This window comes from Diabrotica virgifera, chromosome 3, assembly GCF_917563875.1.
Source record: "Diabrotica virgifera virgifera chromosome 3, PGI_DIABVI_V3a".
Taxonomy (NCBI): Eukaryota; Metazoa; Arthropoda; class Insecta; order Coleoptera; family Chrysomelidae; genus Diabrotica; species Diabrotica virgifera.
This window is the reverse complement of record NC_065445.1, coordinates 177,426,581-177,453,073: the sequence shown is the minus strand read 5'-3', so window position 1 is coordinate 177,453,073 and position 26,493 is coordinate 177,426,581. Positions and strand designations below refer to the sequence as shown.

The window sequence follows — 26,493 nt, the reverse complement described above, 5'->3', positions numbered from 1 at the left end:
CGCTCTTCGCGCTATCGGTCGTGAAAGGTGTAGGTACTTTTAGGGGATTATCGCTGTTAATTGTTGTGGAATACTGAAGGATGGTTTATTTATGATAATTCACAGAATGGCAAACGCGCTTGTAATATACAACAATACGGTACTGACTCTAAAAATAGTTTGGAACAGAAACAGAACAGAGGATTAAACCTCTTTTAATGTGCATGCTTCCTAGGGCGTCATTATCTGAATCTCGTCTTTATGAAAATACATCCTGTGATATATTTGTGTTTTCTGTTTATCGTGCAAGCGCAGTCGTGCATTAATGAAGTTCCTATAATAAAGTATATTTATAATGAAGTTACATATAGTAAAGAGAAATAAAAAAGGTCTTTTGTGTAATATTTTTAAGTATCTATAAGTTTAGTATTATAAGGAACTATTTCCTATAAAAGCTTTTTGCTATGTATTCACAAAATTATGGATACTAGATTGCTTTCTGAAAAGTGCCCTACAAATGTCCATAAGACGTACATTGAATGTACATAAGGTGTACACTGAAAGCTCCAATACAACGTACAATGTACGTTTGTAGCGGACGTTCTATGGACGTCCAATTTTGTGAACTCTGGACATTCGTTGGACGTCCATCGGATGTCCATTGTACCTTAGCGGGACGTCCATTGGACGTTCCAATGTACACAGATGTACGTCCATTGGATGTCCATAAAACGTACTTGTGCTATCTGGGCATAGTGCGTGATGTGGCTGTGTATGTTAGAATAGTGCACGATCTTGTTAGATTAGATAAGAGACGCTATCGGGTAAGCTCTTCATTTTAAGAAACATTAGTAATTTAGGTTAAATTAAAATTGCTCATTGGTCAGTTATGACCAGATTGCTTTTTTTATGTTTGGCAAAAAGGGCGTAAGTCAGAATTGCACATTGCTAATGTTTTGATGATTTCTGGACCAGCAAAAAACTGTTGTAGACGTAAACTGTATGTACCAATAAAAAGAGCCGATTTTTCTGGTCCAGAAATCATCAAAACATTATCGATGTGCATTTCTGACTTAAGCCCTTTTTCCCAAACATCAGAGAATTGTAATGTACAAATTCTCCTATCTGATTTTTCATGAATTTTGTAGGAGACGAAAAACCATTTTTAGGATCATCTCCTGCTTTCACATGTAAATTTTGACATGTCTTGTAGTAAATAGATAGTTGAATTTACTACAAAACATGTCAAAAAAATATATGAAAACAGGAGGTAACCATAAAAAAGTTTTTAGTCTCTCTTACAAAACTCATGAAAAAACAAATCGGAGGTATGTCACATCAGTGACTATATCCAGGGAATGTCTAAAAAATATACTTTGATGTCCCAAGAACCAAATATAACCTTTATATATATACAGGGTGTAACAAAAATACAGGTCATAAATTTAATCACATATCCTGGGACCAAAAATAGTTTGATTGGACCTAACTTACCTTAGTACAAATGTGCACAAAAGAAAAGTTACAGCCCTTTGAAGTTATATATTAATAGCACCAAGGGCCTTAGAGGCCCATGGCTTGAAAAGTTTGTTTTTTCTTCATTTTCACGTTTCTTTATGTACTGAGATCTTCTCTGGCTTGATATGTGATTTTTCTCCATTCCTTCCTCTTATTCATTTTTCTTTTCTGACCCTGTAACACCATTCTTTCCAAATCTTTTTCGACCTCTTGCTTCCATCTATTTTCCGGTCTTCCTCTTCTCTTTCTTGAAGCTATAGTGTAGTTTAGTACCCTTTTCGGAGTCCTCGTTTTTGGCATCCTTTCAATGTGACCTCGTGATCTAAGTCTCTGTGCCTTTATCACTCATTTGAAGTTACAAAATGAAAAGTGATTTTTTCCAATGTATCGAAAACAATGTGCTTTTGTGCACGTTTCAATTTAATTATTATTGTAGTACCTACCATTTAAACGTTTTAAAAACTTTTTTGCCGCTTATTGCTTTTTCGAAAAGTCAATTTCCCTAATAGCACACGACGTCCAATGGACGTCCAAAATAGGTCCATTTTTGGTCCTAACGTCCATGGACTATAAATGGACGTCCCATGTTGGACGTCCTTCGGAAGGAATAAATATGGACGTCCTTTGGACGTCCGACGTTGGACGTCCTTCGGACGGAATAAAAATGGACGTCCTTTGGACGTCCGACGTTGGACGTCCTTCGGAAGGAATAAATATGGACGTCCTTTGGACGTCCGACGTTGGACGTCCTTCGGACGGAATAAAAATGGACGTCCTTTGGACGTCCGACGTTGGACGTCCTTCGGAAGGAATAAATATGGACGTCCGACGTTGGACGTCCTTCGGAAGGAATAAATATGGACGTCCTTTGGACGTCCGACGTTGGACATTCTTCGGACGGAATAAAAATGGACGTCCGACGTTGGACGTCCTTCGGATGGGACAAATATGGACGTATATATACTGGACGAAATACGGACAATTCCCTAATAGCACACGACGTCATTTGGACGTCCAAAATAGGTCCATTTTTGGTCCTAACGTCCATGGACTATAAACGGACGTCCCATGTTGGACGTCCTTCGGAAGGAATAAATATGGACGTCCTTCGGACGGAATAAATATGGACGTCCTTTGGACGTCCGACTTTGGACGTCCATACTGGACGAAATACGGACGTTTTATGAACGCTTATATTGGACACATTATACCAATTACGAGATCAAATAGCAAAATAATTCAATAAAATATTAACTTGCGTTAACTTTACGTTAATGAAATACAGTCAAACCTGTCACTAACGGCCACTAAAATGAAAGAACTATTGGCCGATATAGAAAAGTGGTCGTTATTGCCAGTTTTTGTAGCCTAGATATACAGTACAACCTGTGTTACTGGCCACCTGTACTAACGGCCAGTTTAAAAATTCCCCAAACCAATTATATCTAGACTACAAAAACTGGCAATACCGGTCACCTTTCTATATCGGCCAATAGCTTTTTCATTTTTAGCGGCCGTTACTGACAGGTTTTACTGTAATTAGTGTGGGGAATTTTTAAACTGGCCGTTAGTACAGGTGGCCGGTGTTGGCAGGGGGCCGGTAACACAAGTTTTACTGTAGTTTAAATCGATTAGATCGAAAGATTAAATCTTAATTCAAAATTGTATATTAAATTATTACAATTATAAAACTATATAGTTTAATATCCAAAACATGTTTTGATTTCATGTAATGTAATGAAAATCTTATTTGTAAATTATTGGTTACAATGTTTAACAACAGGAAATATTCAAGAATAAATAAAATAAAAGTTTCCCCTAACAACAAAACATTCCAGGAATTCTACTATCAAAGTTCTATTCCGTGAACATCTGATTAAATTATGGCTGGAAAGTTACCACAAGATATTCTATGAAAAGAGTACAATGTCCTCCTGGAGGGGTAAAATTTTCCATACTCTAAAGAGAGGCCATTTACTATTCAATTTGCGTTCATTTTCAAATTTGCCGCGCGAGTATCTATGTAGCGTCGCGTGGTCATTGGTCATCAAGTCATCAATTATTTCATTTTCATCATAAGATAACCTAAAAATTTAGTAAAAATTTTGATTGGAAAAAAATGCATCGATAAGGGGGTGAAAAATGGAAATTAGTGGCTTTTTTTGCTGTACTCAACTGTACTGTTTAGTATGCTAGTTTTGGCTATGGCTGGATCTGTTAAACAATTATGTAAGTATTATAAAATCCGTTTTCAATTTTCTTTATGAAACGAATCATTTATGCATGTATTACCTGTAAATATTTTGATTTTTAATTGTAAAGAATAGAAAAATTACCGTTCATTTTAATTTTTTTTAGAATCAGCTGAAAGTGGTCTACAAAAAACCAGATATAACCAAAATAAAGATATAAAAAGTGTATTGGCTAATTGGAAGAAACAACATTGTCCATGCATAATAAGTTATTACTTTATAAACAAATATTAATACCTAGGAATGGAACCTGGATATAATCATCAAGAAGATAGCAGGAATCCCGACAAACAACTTAAATAAGTACAAGAATATTGAGGAAATCCTCCTCGATACTACTGGGCAAACTAGAAGATTGAAGAGGACAAAGCCTTTTGAACTAGTTTGAGTGATAGGTGATAGTGAAAAGCAGAGCATAGTGCGTGATGTGGCTGTGTATGTTAGAATAGTGCACGATCTTGTTAGATTAGATAAGAGACGCTATCGGGTAAGCTCTTCATTTTAAGAAACATTAGTAATTTAGGTTAAATTAAAATTGCTCATTGGTCAGTTATGACCAGATTGCTTTTTTTATGTTTGGCAAAAAGGGCGTAAGTCAGAATTGCACATTGCTAATGTTTTGATGATTTCTGGACCAGCAAAAAACTGTTGTAGACGTAAACTGTATGTACCAATAAAAAGAGCCGATTTTTCTGGTCCAGAAATCATCAAAACATTATCGATGTGCATTTCTGACTTAAGCCCTTTTTCCCAAACATCAGAGAATTGTAATGTACAAATTCTCCTATCTGATTTTTCATGAATTTTGTAGGAGACGAAAAACCATTTTTAGGATTATCTCCTGCTTTCACATGTAAATTTTGACATGTCTTGTAGTAAATAGATAGTTGAATTTACTACAAAACATGTCAAAAAATATATGAAAACAGGAGGTAACCATAAAAAAGTTTTTAGTCTCTCTTACAAAACTCATGAAAAAACAAATCGGAGGTATGTCACATCAGTGACTATATACAGGGTGTAACAAAAATACAGGTCATAAATTTAATCACATATCCTGGGACCAAAAATAGTTTGATTGGACCTAACTTACCTTAGTACAAATGTGCACAAAAGAAAAGTTACAGCCCTTTGAAGTTATATATTAATAGCACCAAGGGCCTTAGAGGCCCATGGCTTGAAAAGTTTGTTTTTTCTTCATTTTCACGTTTCTTTATGTACTGAGATCTTCTCTGGCTTGATATGTGATTTTTCTCCATTCCTTCCTCTTATTCATTTTTCTTTTCTGACCCTGTAACACCATTCTTTCCAAATCTTTTTCGACCTCTTGCTTCCATCTATTTTCCGGTCTTCCTCTTCTCTTTCTTGAAGCTATAGTGTAGTTTAGTACCCTTTTCGGAGTCCTCGTTTTTGGCATCCTTTCAATGTGACCTCGTGATCTAAGTCTCTGTGCCTTTATCACTCATTTGAAGTTACAAAATGAAAAGTGATTTTTTCCAATGTATCGAAAACAATGTGCTTTTGTGCACGTTTCAATTTAATTATTATTGTAGTACCTACCATTTAAACAACGTTTTAAAAACTTTTTTGCCTCTTATTGCTTTTTCGAAAAGTCAATTTTTATCGAAATATTGTGAATATTTGTCAAATCCACCACATATTTGTATATGGTTAAGTACGATTATGGAGACTTGGTAATAATATGCAAACTTATTTATGCTTTACATTTTTAGGTATATTTTGAACCATATTAAAAAAGAAGCCAGACTCGATAAAACGTGCCTTATCGAAAAAAATACAAAGAGGCAAAAAAGTTTTGAAAACACTCTGTTTAACTAATGGTACCTCAGTAATAGTTTAATTGGAACATACAACATTTGGGGGGTTTAAAGGAACAAAACCCCCATAAAATTTTTACGTGGACATATTAAAAAAGAAGTCGCAACTCGATAAAAACTGCCTTATCTGAAAAATACTAAGAAACAAAAATATTGAATTTAACTAATGGTACCACAATAATAAAATTGAATTGGAACATACACAAAAGTTTGGGAGGATCTAAGGGATCAAAACCCCCATAAAATTTTTATGGGGTGCACAAATTTCACCATAATTTTTCTTTAAGATATTCCTGCCATAAATACTGCCACATGTCCATTTTCAATAAAAAATCGCTAATAGTTTTCGATATAATCGAAAAAATCGATTTTCATTTTGTAATTTCAAAGGGCTGTAACTTTTTTTATGTGCATATTTGTACTAAGGTAAGTTAGGTTCATTCAAAACTATTTTTGGTCCCAGAATATGTGATTTAATTTATGACGTGTATTTTTGTTACACCCTGTATATACAGCCGATTACGCACCACCTTAAAAATTGGGCATTTTTGATGTCTCGAATTTCCTAAACCTGTTGTTGCATCTAAGTGATTTTTTTTATAATATTCTAGCCTAGGCCCTAGAATATGTTACCTCCTTATGCTTGTCATGCACAGGGAGCTATACTGTAATATATATTATATCACATTACTATAGAGAGCGATATGATATAATATACATATATTACAGCATGACAAGCTTAAGGAGGTAACCTATAGCCTAGGCTATAATATTATAAAAACATCACTTAGATGGGACAACAGGTTTAGGAAATACGAGACATCAAATATACCCCATATTTAAGGTGGTGCGTTAATTTCTTGGAGAAGTGTATTGTAATTTAATGTAAATACTGTAATATCCAATAATTGTAATTTGATATAAGATGAAATATAAGTTCCTTAAAAAATATATTTTTTATTTCCCACAATACATTCTCCACAGGTCTAAATATCGTCGCTAGACGTCCACCGAATGACCTTCCAGGACGTTAGATGGATGTTCAGCAGCAAGACATTGGACCAAACTGGGACATCCTATGAATGCCCAAATGACGTCCACCGAACGTCCCCTCCGACGTTAGGTGGACCTCCATTGGACGTTTAACAACTTGGCCTTTGGACCAAAATTGGACGTCCTGTTAAGGTCCAATTCACGTCCCCTAGGACGTCCGATTAAGGTCCAATTCACGTCCCCTAGGACGTCCGATTAAGATCCAATTTACGTCCGATTAAGGTACAATTTACGTCCGCTTAAGGTCCCATTTACGTCCGATTAAAGTCCAATTTACGTCCGATTAAGGTCCGATTAAGGTCCAATTTACGTCCGATTAAGGTCCAATTTACGTCCGATTAAGGTCAAATTTACGTCCTATTAAGGTCCAATTTATGTCCGATTAAGGTCCCAATTTACGTCCGATTAAGGTCCAATTTACGTCCGATTAAGGTCCAATTTACGTCCCCTAGGACGTCCGATTAAGGTCCAATTTATGTCCGATTAAGGTCCAATTTACGTCCGATTAAGGTCCAATTTACGTCCCCTAGGACGTCCGATTAAGGTCCAATTTGCGTCCGATTAAGTTCCAATATACGTCCCCTCGGACCTTAGATGGACGTCCAATGGACGTTCGGTAGCGCGACATTTGGACCAAAATAGGACGTATAAAGGACGTTCCTCGGACGAAAACGGACGTCCAAAGGACGTCCCTAAAGTCCGTGAAGGACGTCCAATGGACGTCCATTGGACGTCCTTGTGCTATTAGGGTTTTATCGAAATATTGTGAATATTTGTCAAATCCACCACATATTTGTATATGGTTAAGTACGATTATGGAGACTTGGTAATAATATGCAAACTTATTTATGCTTTACATTTTTAGGTATATTTTGAACCATATTAAAAAAGAAGCCAGACTCGATAAAACGTGCCTTATCGAAAAAATACAAAGAGGCAAAAAAGTTTTGAAAACACTCTGTTTAACTAATGGTACCTCAGTAATAGTTTAATTGGAACATACAACATTTGGGGGGTTTAAAGGAACAAAACCCCCATAAAATTTTTACGTGGACATATTAAAAAAGAAGTCGCAACTCGATAAAAACTGCCTTATCTGAAAAATACTAAGAAACAAAAATATTGAATTTAACTAATGGTACCACAATAATAAAATTGAATTGGAACATACACAAAAGTTTGGGAGGATTTAAGGGATCAAAACCCCCATAAAATTTTTATGGGGTGCACAAATTTCACCATAATTTTTCTTTAAGATATTCCTGCCATAATAATGCCACATGTCACATGTCCATTTTCAATAAAAAATCGCTAATAGTTTTCGATATAATCGAAAAAATCCATTTTCATTTTGTAATTTCAAAGGGCTGTAACTTTTTATGTGCATATTTGTACAAGGTAAGTTAGGTTCATTTGAACTATTTTTGGTCCCAGAATAATGTGATTTAATTTATGACCTGTATTTTTGTTACACCCTGTATATACAGCCCATTACGCACCACCTTAAAAATTGGGCATTTTTGATGTCTCGAATTTCCTAAACCTGTTGTTGCATCTAGGTGATTTTTTTTATAATATTCTAGCCTAGGCCCTAGAATATGTTACCTCCTTATGCTTGTCATGCACAGGGAGCTATACTGTAATATATATTATATCACATTACTATAGAGAGCGATATGATATAATATACATATATTACAGCATGACAAGCTTAAGGAGGTAACCTATAGCCTAGGCTATAATATTATAAAAACATCACTTAGATGGGACAACAGGTTTAGGAAATACGAGACATCAAATATACCCCATATTTAAGGTGGTGCGTTAATTTCTTGGAGAAGTGTATTGTAATTTAATGTAAATACTGTAATATCCAATAATTGTAATTTGATATAAGATGAAATATAAGTTCCTTAAAAAATATATTTTTTATTTCCCACAATACATTCTCCACAGGTCTAAATATCGTCGCTAGACGCCCACCGAATGACCTTCCAGGACGTTAGATGGATGTTCAGCAGCAAGACATTGGACCAAACTGGGACATCCTATGAATGCCCAAATGACGTCCACCGAACGTCCCCTCCGACGTTAGGTGGACCTCCATTGGACGTTTAACAACTTGGCCTTTGGACCAAAATTGGACGTCCTGTTAAGGTCCAATTCACGTCCCCTAGGACGTCCGATTAAGGTCCAATTCACGTCCCCTAGGACGTCCGATTAAGGTCCAATTTACGTCCGATTAAGGTACAATTTACGTCCGCTTAAGGTCCCATTTACGTCCGATTAAAGTCCAATTTACGTCCGATTAAGGTCCAATTTACGTCCGATTAAGGTCCAATTTACGTCCGACTAAGGTCCAATTTACGTCCGATTAAGGTCAAATTTACGTCCTATTAAGGTCCAATTTATGTCCGATTAAGGTCCAATTTACGTCCGATTAAGGTCCAATTTACGTCCGATTAAGGTCCAATTTACGTCCCCTAGGACGTCCGATTAAGGTCCAATTTATGTCCGATTAAGGTCCAATTTACGTCCGATTAAGGTCCAATTTACGTCCCCTAGGACGTCCGATTAAGGTCCAATTTGCGTCCGATTAAGTTCCAATATACGTCCCCTCGGACCTTAGATGGACGTCCAATGGACGTTCGGTAGCGCGACATTTGGACCAAAATAGGACGTATAAAGGACGTTCCTCGGACGAAAACGGACGTCCAAAGGACGTCCCTAAAGTCCGTGAAGGACGTCCAATGGACGTCCATTGGACGTCCTTGTGCTATTAGGGGTGTCGTTTCATTTTAAACTTCAAAGATCTCGAAAAGTAATGACTTTATCGTTGCGAATGAAGAGTATATTATTTTCTTAGAAAGTATTGGAGAATCCAAAAATTGAATTAAAATAGCAATTTCGCCAGTGGCGTAGAATTTGGAAAGGGTCAACCATTCACTTTCCCCCGTCGTACGCCTCTGGTAATAGCCAGAAACGTTTCTTTAACATAATTTAGTAGTTTGTACAGTACCTATACTTCCTGCCAAGTATGAAAAGGATACGTCGAATAGTTTTAAAATTCTGAACCAAAATAGATTTTAACTTTTTAGATAAAACACCCTGTAACTCAGTAAGGAATCACATTTTATTTAAGTGTTTTAGGTTAAATCTTCGTATTTTGTGCTAAGGTTTGCCCAGTTATTATATGGACAATTATTAATGAAACACCCTGTATACTTATTTGTAAATAAAAAAGAATGTTATAAACTTTAATAATATGTATTAGCAATATTAAAAGCTGCATATATTATGTATATTATAGTATAATAATTATTATTATAATATAATTATTAAAGTTTTTAACATTGTTTTTAATGGATTTTTTTTATTAATAATTATATTAGATACCTAATTATAATATGTATCAGTAGAAACGATTATTTACTTAAAGGCTATAGCGGGATAAGATGATCAAAATTGCACCAGGCTCGATTCAGTTTTGGGTTTAGCCATTCGAAAATATATAATTGAAAACTCACTCAGCCAAATTTTCAAGTCCCTAGGTGCACCGGGGGGTCCGCTATGGAAAAAAACGTGATTTTTAGAAAACATTTTTTCCAGACGCTGGATTGCTGCAAAAAATCTGAAAAAATTAATGAATGCGTATCTTAATAACACAAAGCTGCCTGATTTTTTTCAGATTTTTAGCTTTAAAATTGAGGGCAGGAAAAATTTTTGAAATTTTAAAAAAAAATTTAGGTTATGTTGTAAATTTTTCGCCAACTTTAAAATATTGTTATTTTGTGTATTTTTTTCCATTCTTTCGAATGGCATAGGCATAATTATCATTTTCGACGTGGAAAATACCTAAAAATCGAAAAAACTGTTTTTTTGGCATTCTCATTGACTCATAAACTCAACAACATACAGTGGAATTAATCATCATTTACATTTTTATATGTATTGTTACATTTACAATCAAAATCAGCTATTAGAACTTATTTTTTTCCTACGGCATGCTTAAAAACCCCGATTTTCGGCGTTTTTACAAATAGAAATCAGTAAAAAAAATTCTTTTAACGTTTAAAAAATTAAAATTTTGTTGTTTTCCATAGAATGTAAGACAATTAATACTTAAATAAATTATTTTTTTGTTTTGCACGATTGTTTGAATTTCATATATAATAATATCGTCCCATTAAGGGTACTCTGCCATAGGCTTATAAAAAAAATCAATAAATTAATTTTTTTAACGTTTTAACGTTTAAAAAATAAAATTTTTGTAGTATTCGATAGAAAATGTTGCCCCTTTATAAAAATGCTTGTTGCGGTTGTGATTTTCAAAGCTCGCTAAGGTTAAAAACTCGCCACTTTGGTGCCGTACGCAAGGAAGCGCTTCTAGCCACGTTTTTGGAAAAAACTCAGGATAAACCAGTCCTCAAGTACCCGCCGTCGAAGCCACTAACTACTTACGTAATAAAAATATTTTTAAAATAATAAAATAAGAAAATCTATGGTTTTGTTTTGATTAAAAAATAAAAAAAAAATAAAAAAAAATAATATTTTTATTAAACGTTAATGAGGAATTATTATTTAAATAAATAATTATTAAATTATTTGAATTACTTAGTTGATTAAATAGTGCAACCTAAAGAGTGCAGAGTGTTTAAAGGGATTAATAAATTAATTTTTGAAAAGTTACTACACAATCATGAAATTACAAAATTCAAATTAACATACAGCATGGTGCAAAGAAAGGAATAAATTCGTTATTTCGTAAACTGGCGACTTTCGGAAAAATACCGAAACGGGTCGAGTGTGATACGAGTGACGTCATCCATCTGGGCGTGATGACGTAATCGATGATTTTTTAAATGAGAATATATGGGTCGTGTGGCAACTCATTTCAAAGGATATTCAGTTCTTTATTCATTAATATAAACACTAACACAATTATTTATACAGGGTGACCAAAAAAAATTTGAATTAAATTAATTGACATAAAAAGAAGAATTTAAGTAATGTATTTACTTCAAAATATATTTTACTGCTGTTATAAAACAGAAGAAAATGTTTGAGATATAAACATTGCTTTTCCCTTAAATTCAATGTTCAAGCCAGCTCCTGCCAGCCACCCGCCTCTTTGAAGTTTGAACATTTTATTTAAGTGAAAAGTAATGTTTATTTTTCGAATAAACATTTTTTTCCGTTTTCTGAAAGTAAAATAGGTATATTGTGAATTAAATAAATTACATACATTATATTTTTTTGTAAATTAATTTATTTAAAAAAAATTTGGTCACTCTGTATAAATAATAAGGGTAATGTTTCCATTGTTTTCAATCTGGTGGGATATAGAGTAATATTTTTGATGTTATTTTATGTGCTATTAGATTGAAAAGTTAGTCCTTTCTAATAATGGTAATGCTTATACTACTGAATAGAGAATTGAATAACCTTTCGAATAACCAAATTATAAAGTCCCAGTGATTGGCTGTGTACCACAGTTAAAAAACTTATACAGAAATAAAAAACTTCGGTTTATATAATGTTGTGACATAATGTGAACACTAAAAATTATAAACGAGAATAACTTGGAAATGTTTGGTGTCTCCTTGGCTGGTTTTAAGAATCGGATTAAAAGAGCTTGGCAGGTACTTTTTGTTTATTTGAACTGATTTGTGTAATAGATGTAATATGTGTAATGGATAACTATTAATATTTCGTTTTTGTTTAATAAGTATGTAATTAAGATTTATTTTACTCTAGTTTAGTAGATATTACAGAGATTGATTTTATACTGTATGTGTTGTAATGGGGGTAATCCCGTAAATAAATAAATAAATAAATAAATAAATAATGTGTATTAGCATAAGTACATCCTGTAAAATTACGCTTCTGTAAAATTACAAATTTGTGACATAATGCCCTTTACCTCTGGCATACAGATATGTATTATACATAGGAAATACATGTTTGGATTATCCGTGCCACCTCTAGCCTGAGGAGCACGGATAATTGGGGTTCTACTGTATAGTACATTTTTATTGTAATTTTAATGTAGATAGTTGTGTCTCAGATTAGCGAATCGACGTTTTAAAATCATCAAATCTCTTACTTGACTTTTAGTAATTGTGTTCCTAAAATCTGCCTTAGTAATTATATTCCTAAAATCTGTCTTATTTTTAATACAACTATTTTGAAGATATATATACACTGTTCTTACCGTATATACACCGTTCTTAGGCGTCAACGCCCTTCGGTAGGGATCTATGGAGGAGTATCACCAAGCCGCAAGCCCTTATCCCTTGCCGTACCGCTTCTCCATAGGCCGATCAGATGCCAGTTTATTCCAGACCAAGCCGTAGACTCTATCGAGTTTTATACTACGGCGTCGGCCTTTTAATAATTTCTTGACCTGGCTGAGGCTTGAACCATCGATCGCAAACCACTATACTTGTCAATCGACTGCGCCTTTGCCAACTGGACCGTCTAGACTGACATTTTGAAGATAATTATTGTAATACTACTATTCCATTATTAGAAATTTTGTTGGGATTTCTCCGCAATATATTACTTATTTGAGTTCATTTCTGATAATAATAAAAGGTCCAGATATTTATGTTTTACTCAAATAGATTTATTTATTTGTCATGTTTTATAATTATTGTATTTAAATTTCAGATTATCAGGATGAAAAGGCTACTGAAGAATCTCAATTTATTGACATGCATGGTAATATGTTATAAAGTACTTCCACTCTAACTTTTCCCATGCACGAAATTATTGACGAACTACTATTCATACAAGGTCTCTTTTTAACTCACAGACACTCTGAGAGTAGTACATATCAATGCCACACATCAATGTATGTTTCGCTTTATTTTTTGATATCAACGCATGTGAAAAGTCAGAGTGGAAGAACTATAAAAATATACCTTACCTACATTCTAAATTGTAATAATTTTGCTTTTCATTCACAGTCATTTATTTCGAGCTTCTGTCATATGTCCTATAATCCATGTATATTAACATTTTACACAGATTATATTAGTATTATATGAGATTCCTATGGCGGAAGCTTAGTTTGGAGCATCCATCATAGGAATCTCATATAATATTAATATAATCTGTGTATAATATTAATATACATGAATTATAGGACATATGACAGAAGCTCGAAATAAATGACTGTGAATGAAAAGCCCTCGGAAAAGCCCTATTATGACAATTGAGAATGTAGGTGAGGTATATTTTTATAGTTCTTATAATATTATAATATGTATTATGCTCATATAATGATATTATCCACTGTACTGAAAGGTAAAAATTTTAACCCACAAATCAACTTTTTTCAGGAAGTAGAGAAAACGTTCCACTTAAGTAATTTGGTGAGGAATTAACCTCATCAAAACAAACGTATATATCAATAATTGAACTATAAAGTAATGAAAACAATTATTAGGTTAATTCCTCACCAAATTACAAACGTCTTTTCTAAATCATGAAAAAAGTTTATTTGTGATAAATACAGTAAATCCTCTGTTAACTGAAACATTGCTTAACCGAAATGGGTCAATAGTTACAGTTTCAATAATTACGTCAATAAAAGGTAAATTTTTATATCAAAACAGAAATAATTCAATGTTAATTTGTCAACATTGCTTTCATACAACTAAAATATGCAATTTATTTATTTATTTATACAGGGTGCCTGCTTAACTTGGAACCATATGGGAAACTTTTTTAATATCAATTTTACGAAAAAAAGTCATTCTTTATAAAGTGCTCTGCATAGTCTAAAACCTACGATGCAATCATCAGAAATCAAATTTTATCAATAATATACGAGGTATGTCAAAAAATATTAATATCGCTCAAGAGCAAACTACCTTTATATTTCAAAATATCAAAAAATTTTATTATGGAAAGTTATTTGTAATTAAAAACCATACTCAAATATGCAATAACAGCCTTCTACATGAAAAAAAAATTCTGAGATTTTCCTAAATTACTGATTCCAAACATCATTTTTATTTATTAGACCTGTAATAACTCTTTTATTAATAATTTTAGGAAAAAAAGTTATTCTTCATAAAAATATGTGCATGGTCTAAACCTCAAGATGCAACCATCAGTTATCCAAGTTTGTTAATTTTATACAAGGTGTGTCAAATAATATGACTTTAGAAAGAATTCTTTCTATATTCTTTCTAAATTCATAGTATTTGACACACCTCGTATAAAACTAACAAACTTGGAAAACTGATGGTTTTATCTTGAGGTTTAGACCATGCAGAGATTTTTATGAAGAATAAGTTTTTTCCTAAAATTTTTAATAAAAGAGTTATTACATGTCTAATAAATAAAAATGATGTTCGGAATCGGTAATTTAAGAAAATCTCAGAATTTTTTTTTCACGTAGAAGGCTGTTATTGCATATTTGAATATGGTTTTTAATTATAAATAACTTTTCATAATAAAATTTTTTGATATTTTGAAATATAAAGGTAGTTTGCTCTTGAGCGAAATTAATATTTTTTGACATACCTGATGATTGCATCTTAGGTTTTACACTATGCAGAGCACTTTATAAAGAATGACTTTTTTCGTAAAATTGATATTAAAAAAGTTTCCCATATGGTTCCAAGTTACGCAGACACCCGGGTGTGATTACCCCCATTACAAAACATACAGTATAAAATCAATATATGTAATATCTACTAAACTAGAGTAAAATAAATCTTAATTACACATTAAACAAAAACGAAATATTAATAGTTATCCATTACACATATTACATCTATTACACAAATCAGTTAAAATAAACAAAAAAGTACTATTCTGTAGTACTTAGTAAAGTATTATTCTGAATTTACATAGTAAAGAAAATATTACAAAATCACCTCATAGTATTTTTTAATGTCAACTGTGACCAAGAATACTATGTAATTTGATATAAGAAGAATACAAAAACACTTATTTTTAACCGAAATTCTTGTTATCTGAAACAGCCTCCCCCCGATTATTTCGGTTAACAGAGGTTTTACTCTATGCAAATGCATATCAAAAGTATTTAAAAATAAAACAAAACATTAAATATAACATTTTTGTTTAATACATTTTTTCTTTACATAAAAACAAATGAAATGACACAAAAACTTAAAGATATTGTAATTAAGAATCTAAAACATTATAGTATGAATTTATATTAAATTCTTTCATTAAACATTAGGAGGTCCTAAAGAACAAAAGCGGGATTGTCCACAATTTGAAGATTTTTTGTACTTTTATGATTTTCTGTTTTTCTGTATACAGTGAGGACGTTTGAGTTGGAATAAATTAATTTTCTCGAGAATGGCTGACTATGGAGGTAAATCCGGAAACCTTTTCGAATTATTTCGATGGTCGATTTTTATTTTTAAATTGTATTTTTTTATCATTTATCATAATCCCCGTGACGTCATCCGTCTGGGCGTGATGACGTAATTGACTATTTTTTTTTTAATGAGAATAGGGGTCGTGTGAGAGTTCATTCGAAAGGTTCTCCAATGCTCTATTCACTAATATAAACATTAATATAATTATTTATAATGTCAAACAAATTTTTTTTGAATTAAATTAATTGAGATAAAAAGAAGAATGTTTACAATTTATTTAATTCGAAATAGGTACATTTTACTATTTCCAAAAACAGGAAAAAATGTTTATTTGATAAATAAATATTGTTTATCGCTTAAATTAAATATTAAAGTGCCAACCACCTGCCTTTTGGTAGTTTGAATGTTTAATTTAAGCGAAAAACAATATTTATTTATCAAATAAACATATTTTCTCTGCTTTAGGGCAACAGTAAAATGTATTTTGAATTAAATAAATTGTAAACATTCTTCATTTTGTCTCAATTAATTTATGTAATTAAAAAAAATTTGGGCACACTGTATAAACAATTATGTTAATGTTTATATTAGTGAATATAGAATTGATTAGCCTTTCGAATGAGTTATCACGCGACCCCTATTTCCATTTAAAAAATTCAATGATTACGTTATTATGCTCAGATGGATGGCGTTAGAAATTTCCCACCGGGAAAATTAATTTATTCCAACTCAAATGTCCTCACTGTATAAGTAAAATCGAATTTATAGCATAAAATTTTATGCTTATCATATTTTTTGCCTACATTTTTTACAAAAAGTGTGTCTGCATTTTTTAAATAATTTCAATTTACAGCTAATATTTTCATTTTGTTTTTAGCAAATAAAATTGTGTTTTTCATTTACTGGACTCGTATGAATCTCAATCATTATTTTTATTGTTTTACATATTTCCTTCTTTGCCAACCATTTTCCATCAACTCCCAAATTTAGGTCTCTCACAATTGCTTCATCCTTTTTTATCTTGCGCCATTCTGATCCACTGTTTGCCTGCCACTGTTCTTATGCCATCTACCCATCTCTTTTGAGTCTTCCCATGCTTATTTCGTCTTGCTTGGTCTCTATTCTACAATTCTCTCTATCCACCTGCTATCATTATAATTGACTATGTGACCAGCCCAACATCATTTCATTTTTTAAATTTCTTCCATGATATTCCTGATACAGTCTCCAATTCGTATGTACAAACTGGTAGTATGCATGTGTTATACAGCTATGTTTATAGAAATGGGGGTGTTGTTTAAAATACATTCTAGTTCACCAAAAGCGGCCCATCCCAGTTGTGTTTTTCTAATTTCAGCATCTGGATTTGGTTTTCACAGTCTGATGACGTGGCCTGTGTATACATAATGTTCAACATTCAGTTAGTTCTTGGACATGTTTCTAATAAAAATATGTTTTCAAATGGTTTAATTATGATCCGTTGATGTTTATGCACCTTTTCCATTTTAATTTCTTAAAAATATCTTCTAGTTGTAGAGTAAGGGGAATAGTTTGGGAGAAATGGTGCCTCCTTATCTCACTCTCTGTTGTAGATAGTTACATAGTTCACTTTTATTATGCATGCTTATATATTTTACTTTTCTCTTTATTATTTAAGTTGATGATTTTATACACATGATGACATTATAATATAGATGAAAAATAAAGCTCATAACATTCACCCTTTCAGTCACCATGTTCGTTTAAATGAACATCAACTTTTAAGCCCCAATACGATAGCTAATTCCCGTTTTTTACATTGAATCACCGTAATCGTCTCTGTACGTTGTACTAGGCTAGGCATAATAATGTTTATGGGTAAAATTTTTTGTTTATAAATCTTTAAAAACATCATATATTTCAACCTCAAAGTTTTAAATGTTTATCTTTGCAAACAAAAACTCATAACTGAAAGGGTTAAGGCGCGCGCGCGCGCACCCCCCCCCCCCACACACACACACACACACACACACACACACACACACACACACACACACACACACATTTGGGTAATTTGCGCCTAACAAATCGATGATACATCAGTTAAGTGGAGCTGGACTAAAGTGCCTCACACGGTTCAGCAATATTCGGTAAATATTTCATATGAGGGTTCTTTATCCCTGCACTCTCACATGGCAATCATTTTGACGATTCAATAGGTCTGTTCCAACACGACTGAGAACCGTACATATAACGATCACCGTCCTGCGCAGTACCATGGAACGTATTATTTCGTTCCCATGGAACCCATGGAACGTTAATTATCTAGTAACGAAACGGTAATGTGACGGTTCTTGCTCGTGTTGGAACAAACCTTATAGCGCATCAGCGTGTTGTGGGAGGGGTGGAGGAAAGCCTGGGGAGCATTGGAGCTCGAAGGAGTGGTCCCTGATTTACTCAGACCAATCCTTCTCACCCCAATGAATTGTATGCCTGAATGGCCATACCCTAATAGCACAAGGACGTCCATTGGACGTCCTTCACGGACTTTAGGGACGTCCGTTTTCGTCCGAGGAACGTCCTTTATACGTCCTATTTTGGTCCAAATGTCGCGCTACCGAACGTCCATTGGACGTCCATCTAAGGTCCGAGGGGACGTATATTGGACCTTAATCGGACGTAATTTGGACCTTGATCGGACGTCCTAGGGGACGTAAATTGGACCTTAATCGGACGTAAATAGGACATAAATTGGACCTTAATCGGACGTAAATTGGACCTTAATCGGACATAAATTGGACCTTAATCGGACGTAAATTGGACCTTAATCGGACGTAAATTGGACCTTAATAGGACGTAAATTGGACCTTAATGGGACGTAAATGGGACCTTAATCGGACGTAAATTGGACCTTAACCGGACGTAAATTGGACTTTAATAGGACGTAAATTGGACCTTAATCGGACGTAAATGGGACCTTAATCGGACGTAAATTGGACCTTAATCGGACGTAAATTGGACCTTAATCGGACGTAAATTGGACCTTAATAGGACGTAAATTGGACCTTAATCGGACGTAAATGGGACCTTAATCGGACGTAAATTGGACCTTAATCGGAAGTAAATTGGACCTTAACCGGACGATCTAGGGGACGTGAATTGGACCTTAACAGGACGTCCAATTTTGGTCCAAATGCCACGTTGCCAAACGCCCAATGGAGGTCCACTTAACATCCGAAGGGACGTTCGGTGGACGTCAATTGGGCCTTCATAGGACGTCCCAGTTTGGTCCAATGTCTTGCTGCCGAACATCCATCTAATGTCGTGGGAAATAAAAAATATATTTTTAAGGAACTTATATTACATCTTATATTAAATTACAATTATTGGATATTACATTATTTACATTAAATTACAATACACTTCTCCAAGAAATTAACGCACCACCTTAAATATGGGGTATTTTTGATGTCTCGTATTTCCTAAACCTGTTGTTTCATCTAAGTGATTTTTTTATAATATTATAGCCTAGGCTATAGGTTACCTCCTTAAGCTTGTCATGCACAGGGAGCTATGCTGTAATATATGTACATTATATCATATCGCTCTCTATAGTAATGAGTGAGCCTGCAGACAGAAAACAAATGGTTCCATATGTGCAGGCTCACTCATTACTATAGAGTGCGATGTGATATAATATATATTACAGTATAGCTCCCCGTGCATGACAAGCATAAGGAGGTACTTAACCTATAGCCTAGGGCCTAGGCTAGAATATTATAAAAAAATCACTTAGATGCAACAACATGTTTAGGAAATTCGAGACATCAAAAATGCCCAATTTTTAAGGTGGTGCGTAATCGGCTGTATATACAGGGTGTAACAAAAATACACGTCATAAATTAAATCACATATTCTGGGACCAAAAATAGTTTGAATGAACCTAACTTACCTTAGTACAAATATGCACATAAAAAAAGTTACAGCCCTTTGAAATTACAAAATGAAAATCGATTTTTTCGATTATATCGAAAACTATTAGCGATTTTTTATTGAAAATGGACATGTGGCAGTATTATGGCAGGAATATCTTAAAGAAAAATTATGGTGAAATTTGTGCACCCCATAAAAATTGTATGGGTGTTTTGATCCCTTAGATCCTCCCAAACTTTTGTGTATGTTCCAATTCAATTTTATTATTGTGGTACCATTAGTTAAATTCAATATTTTTGTTTCTTAGTATTTTTCAGATAAGGCAGTTTTTATCGAGTTGTGACTTCTTTTTTAACATGTCTACATAAAAATTTTATGGGGGTTTTGTTCCTTTAAACCCCCCAAATGTTTGTGTACGTTCCAATTAAACTATTACTGAGGTACCATTAGTTAAACAGAATGTTTTTAAAACTTTTTTGCCTCTTTGTATTTTTTCGATAAGGCACATTTTATCGAGATCTGGCTTCTTTTTTAATATGGTTCAAAATATCCCTAAAAATGTAAAGCATAAATAAGTCTGCATATTATTACCAAGTCTCCATAATCGTACTTAACCATATACAAATATGTGGTGGATTTGACAAATATTCAAAATATTTCGATAAAAATTGACTTTTCGAAAAAGCAATGAGGCAAAAAAGTTTTTAAAACGTTGTGTTTAAATGGTACTACAATAATAATTAAATTGAAACGTGCACAAAAGTTTGGGGGGGTTTAAAGGAACAAAACCCCCATAAAATTTTTATGGGGTGTCCAAATTTTACTATAGTTTTTTCGTAAGATACTGCTGCCATAATAATGCCACATGTCCATTTTCAATAAAAAATCTCTAATAGTTTGCGATATATTGGAAAAAATCACTTCATCTTGTAACTTCAAATGAGTGATAAAGGTACAGAGACTTAGATGGCGAGGTCACATTGAAAGGATGCCAAACACGAGGACTCCAAAAATGGTACTAAACTACACTACAGCTTCAAGAAAGAGAAGAGGAAGGCCGAAAAATAGATGGAAGCAAGAGGTCGAAAAAGATTTGGAAAGAATGGTGCTACAGGGTCAGAAAAGAAAAATGAATAACAGGAAGGAATGGAGAAAAATCACATATCAAGCCAGAGAAGATCTCAGTACATAAAGAAACGTGAAAATGAAGAAAAAAAACAAACTTTTCAAGCCATGGGCCTCTAAGACCCTTGGTGCTATTATATATATATATAACTTCAAAGGGCTGTAACTTTTCTTGTGTGTACATTTGTACTAAGGTAAGTTAGGTCCAATCAAACTATTTTTGGTCCCAGAATATGTGATTAAATTTATGACCTGTATTTTTGTTACACCCTGTATATATCTACATACTTCGTCTAATTTACTAACTGTTGCGCGTCATCCGCGTCGTAGCCTGTGAGGTCGCATGATACCAACACGAAATATTTAGGCGGTAGGTGTGTTCTTTTTTAGAATCACTTTGCCGAGTACACTGGAATTACAGCCACTAGACATATTTTATTATATACGCGTAGAAATAATATTTGAAGATTTCTATTAATGTTAACCTAAAGAAATACACAATAATATGTTTCATTTAATTTGTATAAATGGATTATAAAGCGTTTTTATGAAGCAGATTTGTTCGGATCACACTGTAACTGTAATCGAACGAAGGTGACATTTTAGAATAAATTGGTAACATTTATTTGACAGTTACGGTGATGACACTTCATATTTGTTTATATTCTTTACTATAAGTATCTGTTTTATTTATTATATTTACTGTTTTTATTATTTACTTTACTATAAAAAGATCCTCTACTATAAAAATATAAATTTCACCTAATTTTATAACGACTTGGAATAATCGAGGTATCTGACAACTTTTTTAGTTGTTATTGTAGACATACTTATACAAAGAAACCTACCGGCTTTTTGCCAAGAGTTCGGAGCCGTTTTTTAATTATTAACAATGCAGTGCAAAAACTCTTGCACTGCAAATCTTAAAAGATTATAACTTAATTCTTGTTCTCTATTTCTTAAGTTTTTACTTATTTACATTGAATATTAATTTGTTTTGTTGTATAATCCACGTTTACAATAATTATGTGACATATTTGATTTAAAATGGATTCAGGATCTTTTTATACTTTGGCAACTATGTCAACTTAGATCTCTGGCGTAGATAATGACGTGCAACAGTAAGTAAATTAGATGGACTGTAGGTTATATTTGGTTCTTGGGACATCGAAGTATATTTTTTAGACATTCTTAGTCACTGATGTGACATACCTCCGATTTGTTTTTTCATGGGTTTTGTAAGAGAGACTAAAAACTTTTTTTATAGTCACCTCCTGTTTTCATATATTTTTTGACATGTTTTGTAGTAAATTCAACTATCTATTTACTACAAAACATGTCAAAATTTACATGTGAAAGCAGATGATCCTAAAAATGGTTTTTCGTCTCCTACAAAATTCATGAAAAAGCAGATAGGAGAATTATTGTACATTACAATTCTCTGATGTTTGGGAAAAAGGGCTTAAGTCAGAATTGCACATTGATAATGTTTTGATGATTTCTACAGTACTGTAGTAGATTCTACTGTACATACAGTTTACATCTACAACAGTTTTTTTCTAGTCCAGAAATCATCAAAACATTATCAATGTGCAATTCTGACTTAAGTCCTTTTTGCCAAACATAAAAAAACAATCTGGTCATAACTGACCAATGAGCAATTTTAATTTAACCTAAATTACTACTGTTTCTTAAAATGAAGAGCTTACCCCATAGCGTCTCTTATCTAATCTAACAAGATCGTGCACTATTCTAACATACACAGGCACAGCACACAAGCACTATGCTCCGTTTTTCACTATCACCTATCACTCAAACTAGTTCAAAAGGATTTGTCCTCTTCAATCTTCTAGTTTGCCCAGTAGTATCGAGGAGCTGGATTTCCTCGATATTCTTGAACTTATGAAGTTGATGCTCGTGACCCTGCTATCTTCTTGATATTTGTTGATAAAGTAATAACTTATTATGCATGGACAATGTGGACTTTCTTCCAACTAGCCAATACACTTTTTATATCTCTCTTTTGCCTTTCATAGCCACAAGGCTATACATTTCCTTCTTGGTTTTTTTTTGTAGGCCACTTTCAGCTGATTCTAAAAAAAATTAAAATGAACAGTAATTTTTCTATTCTTTACAATTAAAAATCAAAAGAAATAGGTACCTATTTACAGGTAATAATATGCATGTATAAATGATTCGTTTCATAAAGAATAAAGAAAATTGAAAACGGATTTTATAATACTTACAAAATTGTTTAAACAAGAGATCTAGCCAGAGCCCAGAGCAAAAACTAGCAGACAGTACAGCAAAAAAGCCACTAATTTCCATTTCCCACACCCCCTTATCGATGCATTTTTTTCCAATCAAAATTTTTACTTTACTAAATTTTTAGGTTATCGGTTATGTTATGAATATGGAGACCTGTAAGAAGGAGTGGAAACGCAATGCATCGTTTGTGGGCTAACTTTTCAACCTCTAATTCAACTTTCAGCAATCGCCGCTAGAGGCGCAAGTGTTCGAATAGGTGCTACAAATACATTAGCTCTTATGGAATTATATTTAATATTTAACTCATTTTATTTTTGTTTTTAGCGTAATTAGAAATTAATTTATTGGTGGATTGTAGCTGAATATGTTTTAAGCCAAAAATAAATTATTTTAACCTTATAACATATCGACGTGTGGTAAAAAGTGTATTCTTTTTATACCATTGTAGATGGAGATGTGACATCAAATTTAAATTTGTCATTACTTTAATATGTAGGACAGCTTATTTTGAAGCGGAAATATTTTGTCACATTATCTAACTGCCACATTTATATATCAATGGTATTTCAACTGCAAATTAATTTTTTAATATCTTTGTAATTGATATCAAAAAGTTTGTTAGTTGAAAAAATTTACTTAACTGTACGTAATTGTTTTTAAAAAATTTAAAAAGTTATTTAAATAATTTGAAGTTTATTGATCAATTTTTTTTAATTATTCTTTTTATCAAAATTTAAACTGCTTTTTCTTTTGAATACTATCATTTATCTATATTCTGAAAGCTTACCTATCAGATGTTTAAATTTAGTTAATAAAAATATATGTCTATAAACTACGCAGACGATAGTCTGACTTTTATAAAATTAATGTTAATTTTTGTGAAATATTTTGTCTCAAAAAATGCATTGTTTCGACAGAAAAACTTTCAAAGATCCTCCTACTATTATCACTATAATTTTCAGGTTAAAATAAAAACCAATAATAGGCACACATTTTATTTACACCGAAGGAAATAACATACAAACGAATAGGTATAATCCATGAAGGTTATAAATAACATAAAGACAAATATTTATAAAAAGTCTTTATTAACTTCATTAAGTTCCCTTTTGAATTTTTTATCGGAACGATAACTCGATATAAATCCCGGTACGAAGCAAGTTCTTTTAGTGTAAGCTTTCTTGGCACTCATATTTAAATAATATTAATCACCAAAACCAATAATCTTATATTAACTACGAATAATTAATTATTTTCGAAATTTTCACATTTACTCCAATGCAAAAGTAGCATCTATCTCTACGCCACCGCCGCCCTAGCGAGAAACCAAGCAAACAGGCAAAATCGTGTACAAAAATTTCAAGGTCGTCCTATCTCGATTCCTCTCCTCTGTGTAGGTCTCCATCATTGGTCTCCATAGTTATGAAAATGAAATGTGATGACCAATGACCACGAGACGCTACATAGATACTCGCGCGGCAAATTTGAAAATGAACGCAAATTGAACAGTACAATAAATAGCCTCTCTTAAAATCTTGTAATGGAAAATTTTACCCCTCCAGGAAGACATTGTACTATGTTCATAGAATATCTTGTGGTGTGGTAACTTTCCACCCATAATTTAATCAGATAGATGTTCACGGAATAGAACGGTAGTACCTACATTCCTGGAATGTTTTGTGTTGTTAGGATTAAACTTTTATTTTATTTATTCTTGAATATTTCCTATTGTTAAACATTGTAACCAATAATTTACAAATAAGATTTTCATTACATTACATAAAATCAAAAACATTTTTTGGATATTAAACTATATAGTTTGTTTATAATTGTAATAATTGTATATACAATTTTGAATTAAGATTTAATCTTTTCGATTTAAACTACAGTAAAACCTGTGTTACCGGCCCCCTGCAAACACCGGCCACCTGTACTAACGGTCAGTTTAAAAATTCCCCAAACCAATTACAGTAAAACCTGTCAGTAACGGCCACTAAAAATGAAAAAGCTATTGGCCGATATAGAAAGGTGACCGGTATTGCCAGTTTTTGTAGTCTAGATATAATTGGTTTGGGGAATATTTAAACTGGCCGTTAGTACAGGTGGCCAGTAACACAAGTTTTACTGTATATCTAGACTACAAAAACTGGCAATAACGGCCACCTTTCTATATCGGCCAATAGTTCTTTCATTTTAGTGGCCGTTACTGACAGGTTTGACTGTATTTCATTAACGTAAAGTTAACGCGTAAGTTAATATTTTATTGAATTATTTTGCTATTTGATCCCGTAATTGGTATAATGTGTCCAATATAATATATAAGCGTTCATAAAACGTCCGTATTTCGTCCAGTATGGACGTCCAAAGGACGTTCAACGTCGGACGTCCAAAGGACGTCCATATTTATTCCGTCCGAAGGACGTCCAACGTCGGACGTCCAAAGGACGTCCATATTTATTCCTTCCGAAGGACGTCCAAAATGGGACGTCCAAAGGACGTCCGTTTATAGTCCATGGACGTAAGGACCAAAAATGGACGTATTTTGGACGTCCAAAGGACGTCGTGTGCTATTAGGGTATGGGCATGCAAGTCTCTGCAGGTGTGTTTACTTTTTGCTTGCTTGCTCGTGAGTAATTCCATTTATCATTTAGTAGGTCAGAGTCAATAGATGCCTAGGCTCAAAATGGGACCCATTTCCATTGAGTATAACGTGGATCCCTGCACAAGGATATACGTGAAGACCAGAATGGTAGCAGTCACGTATAAAATATATCTATGATATGATACTTCTGTAATTCCATACAAATTTTGATTGCTCAAGTAATTTTATAAAGTAATTTACAGAAATAAATAACTTTTTAAGAATATCTGTTTTATTTTTCTGTTTTCAAAAGGACAAAAGTGTTTTAATGTAGTGGAAGACAGATACAGCCATAAAAATAAAAACTTATCCTGTACCAAAACGTATGAGTCTCTCGTCTCTCTTATGATACATTTTTATTTATAATATATTGCAGCGTGACTAGTGTAATTACTTCTAATTACAATCAAACTAGCGGTTCGTAATTTATTTACGACTTTATTATTTATTTATACAAGTTTACTTTACAAACTTTAGCTTAAGACTAACTCTATTTACAAATATGTCCTATTTATATATGCGATACAGATATTCCAGAA

General features: G+C 33.0%; 2 long non-coding RNA genes across 2 annotated transcripts; one reads left to right on the top strand and one right to left on the bottom strand.

Annotated features, from left to right (window-relative positions):
• Nucleotides 1-13,238: 13,238 nt before the first annotated feature.
• Nucleotides 13,239-26,178, top strand: LOC126881419 (uncharacterized). Its single transcript, XR_007696843.1, has 2 exons — nt 13,239-13,363; nt 25,965-26,178. It is a non-coding gene; the product is annotated as an uncharacterized LOC126881419 (long non-coding RNA).
• On the bottom strand, nt 18,697-23,460 carry LOC126881418 (uncharacterized). The gene is made up of 3 exons (XR_007696842.1): nt 23,292-23,460; nt 18,745-23,138; nt 18,697-18,711 (listed from the first exon to the last, which is right to left on the bottom strand). It is a non-coding gene; the product is annotated as an uncharacterized LOC126881418 (long non-coding RNA).
• Nucleotides 26,179-26,493: the final 315 nt, after the last annotated feature.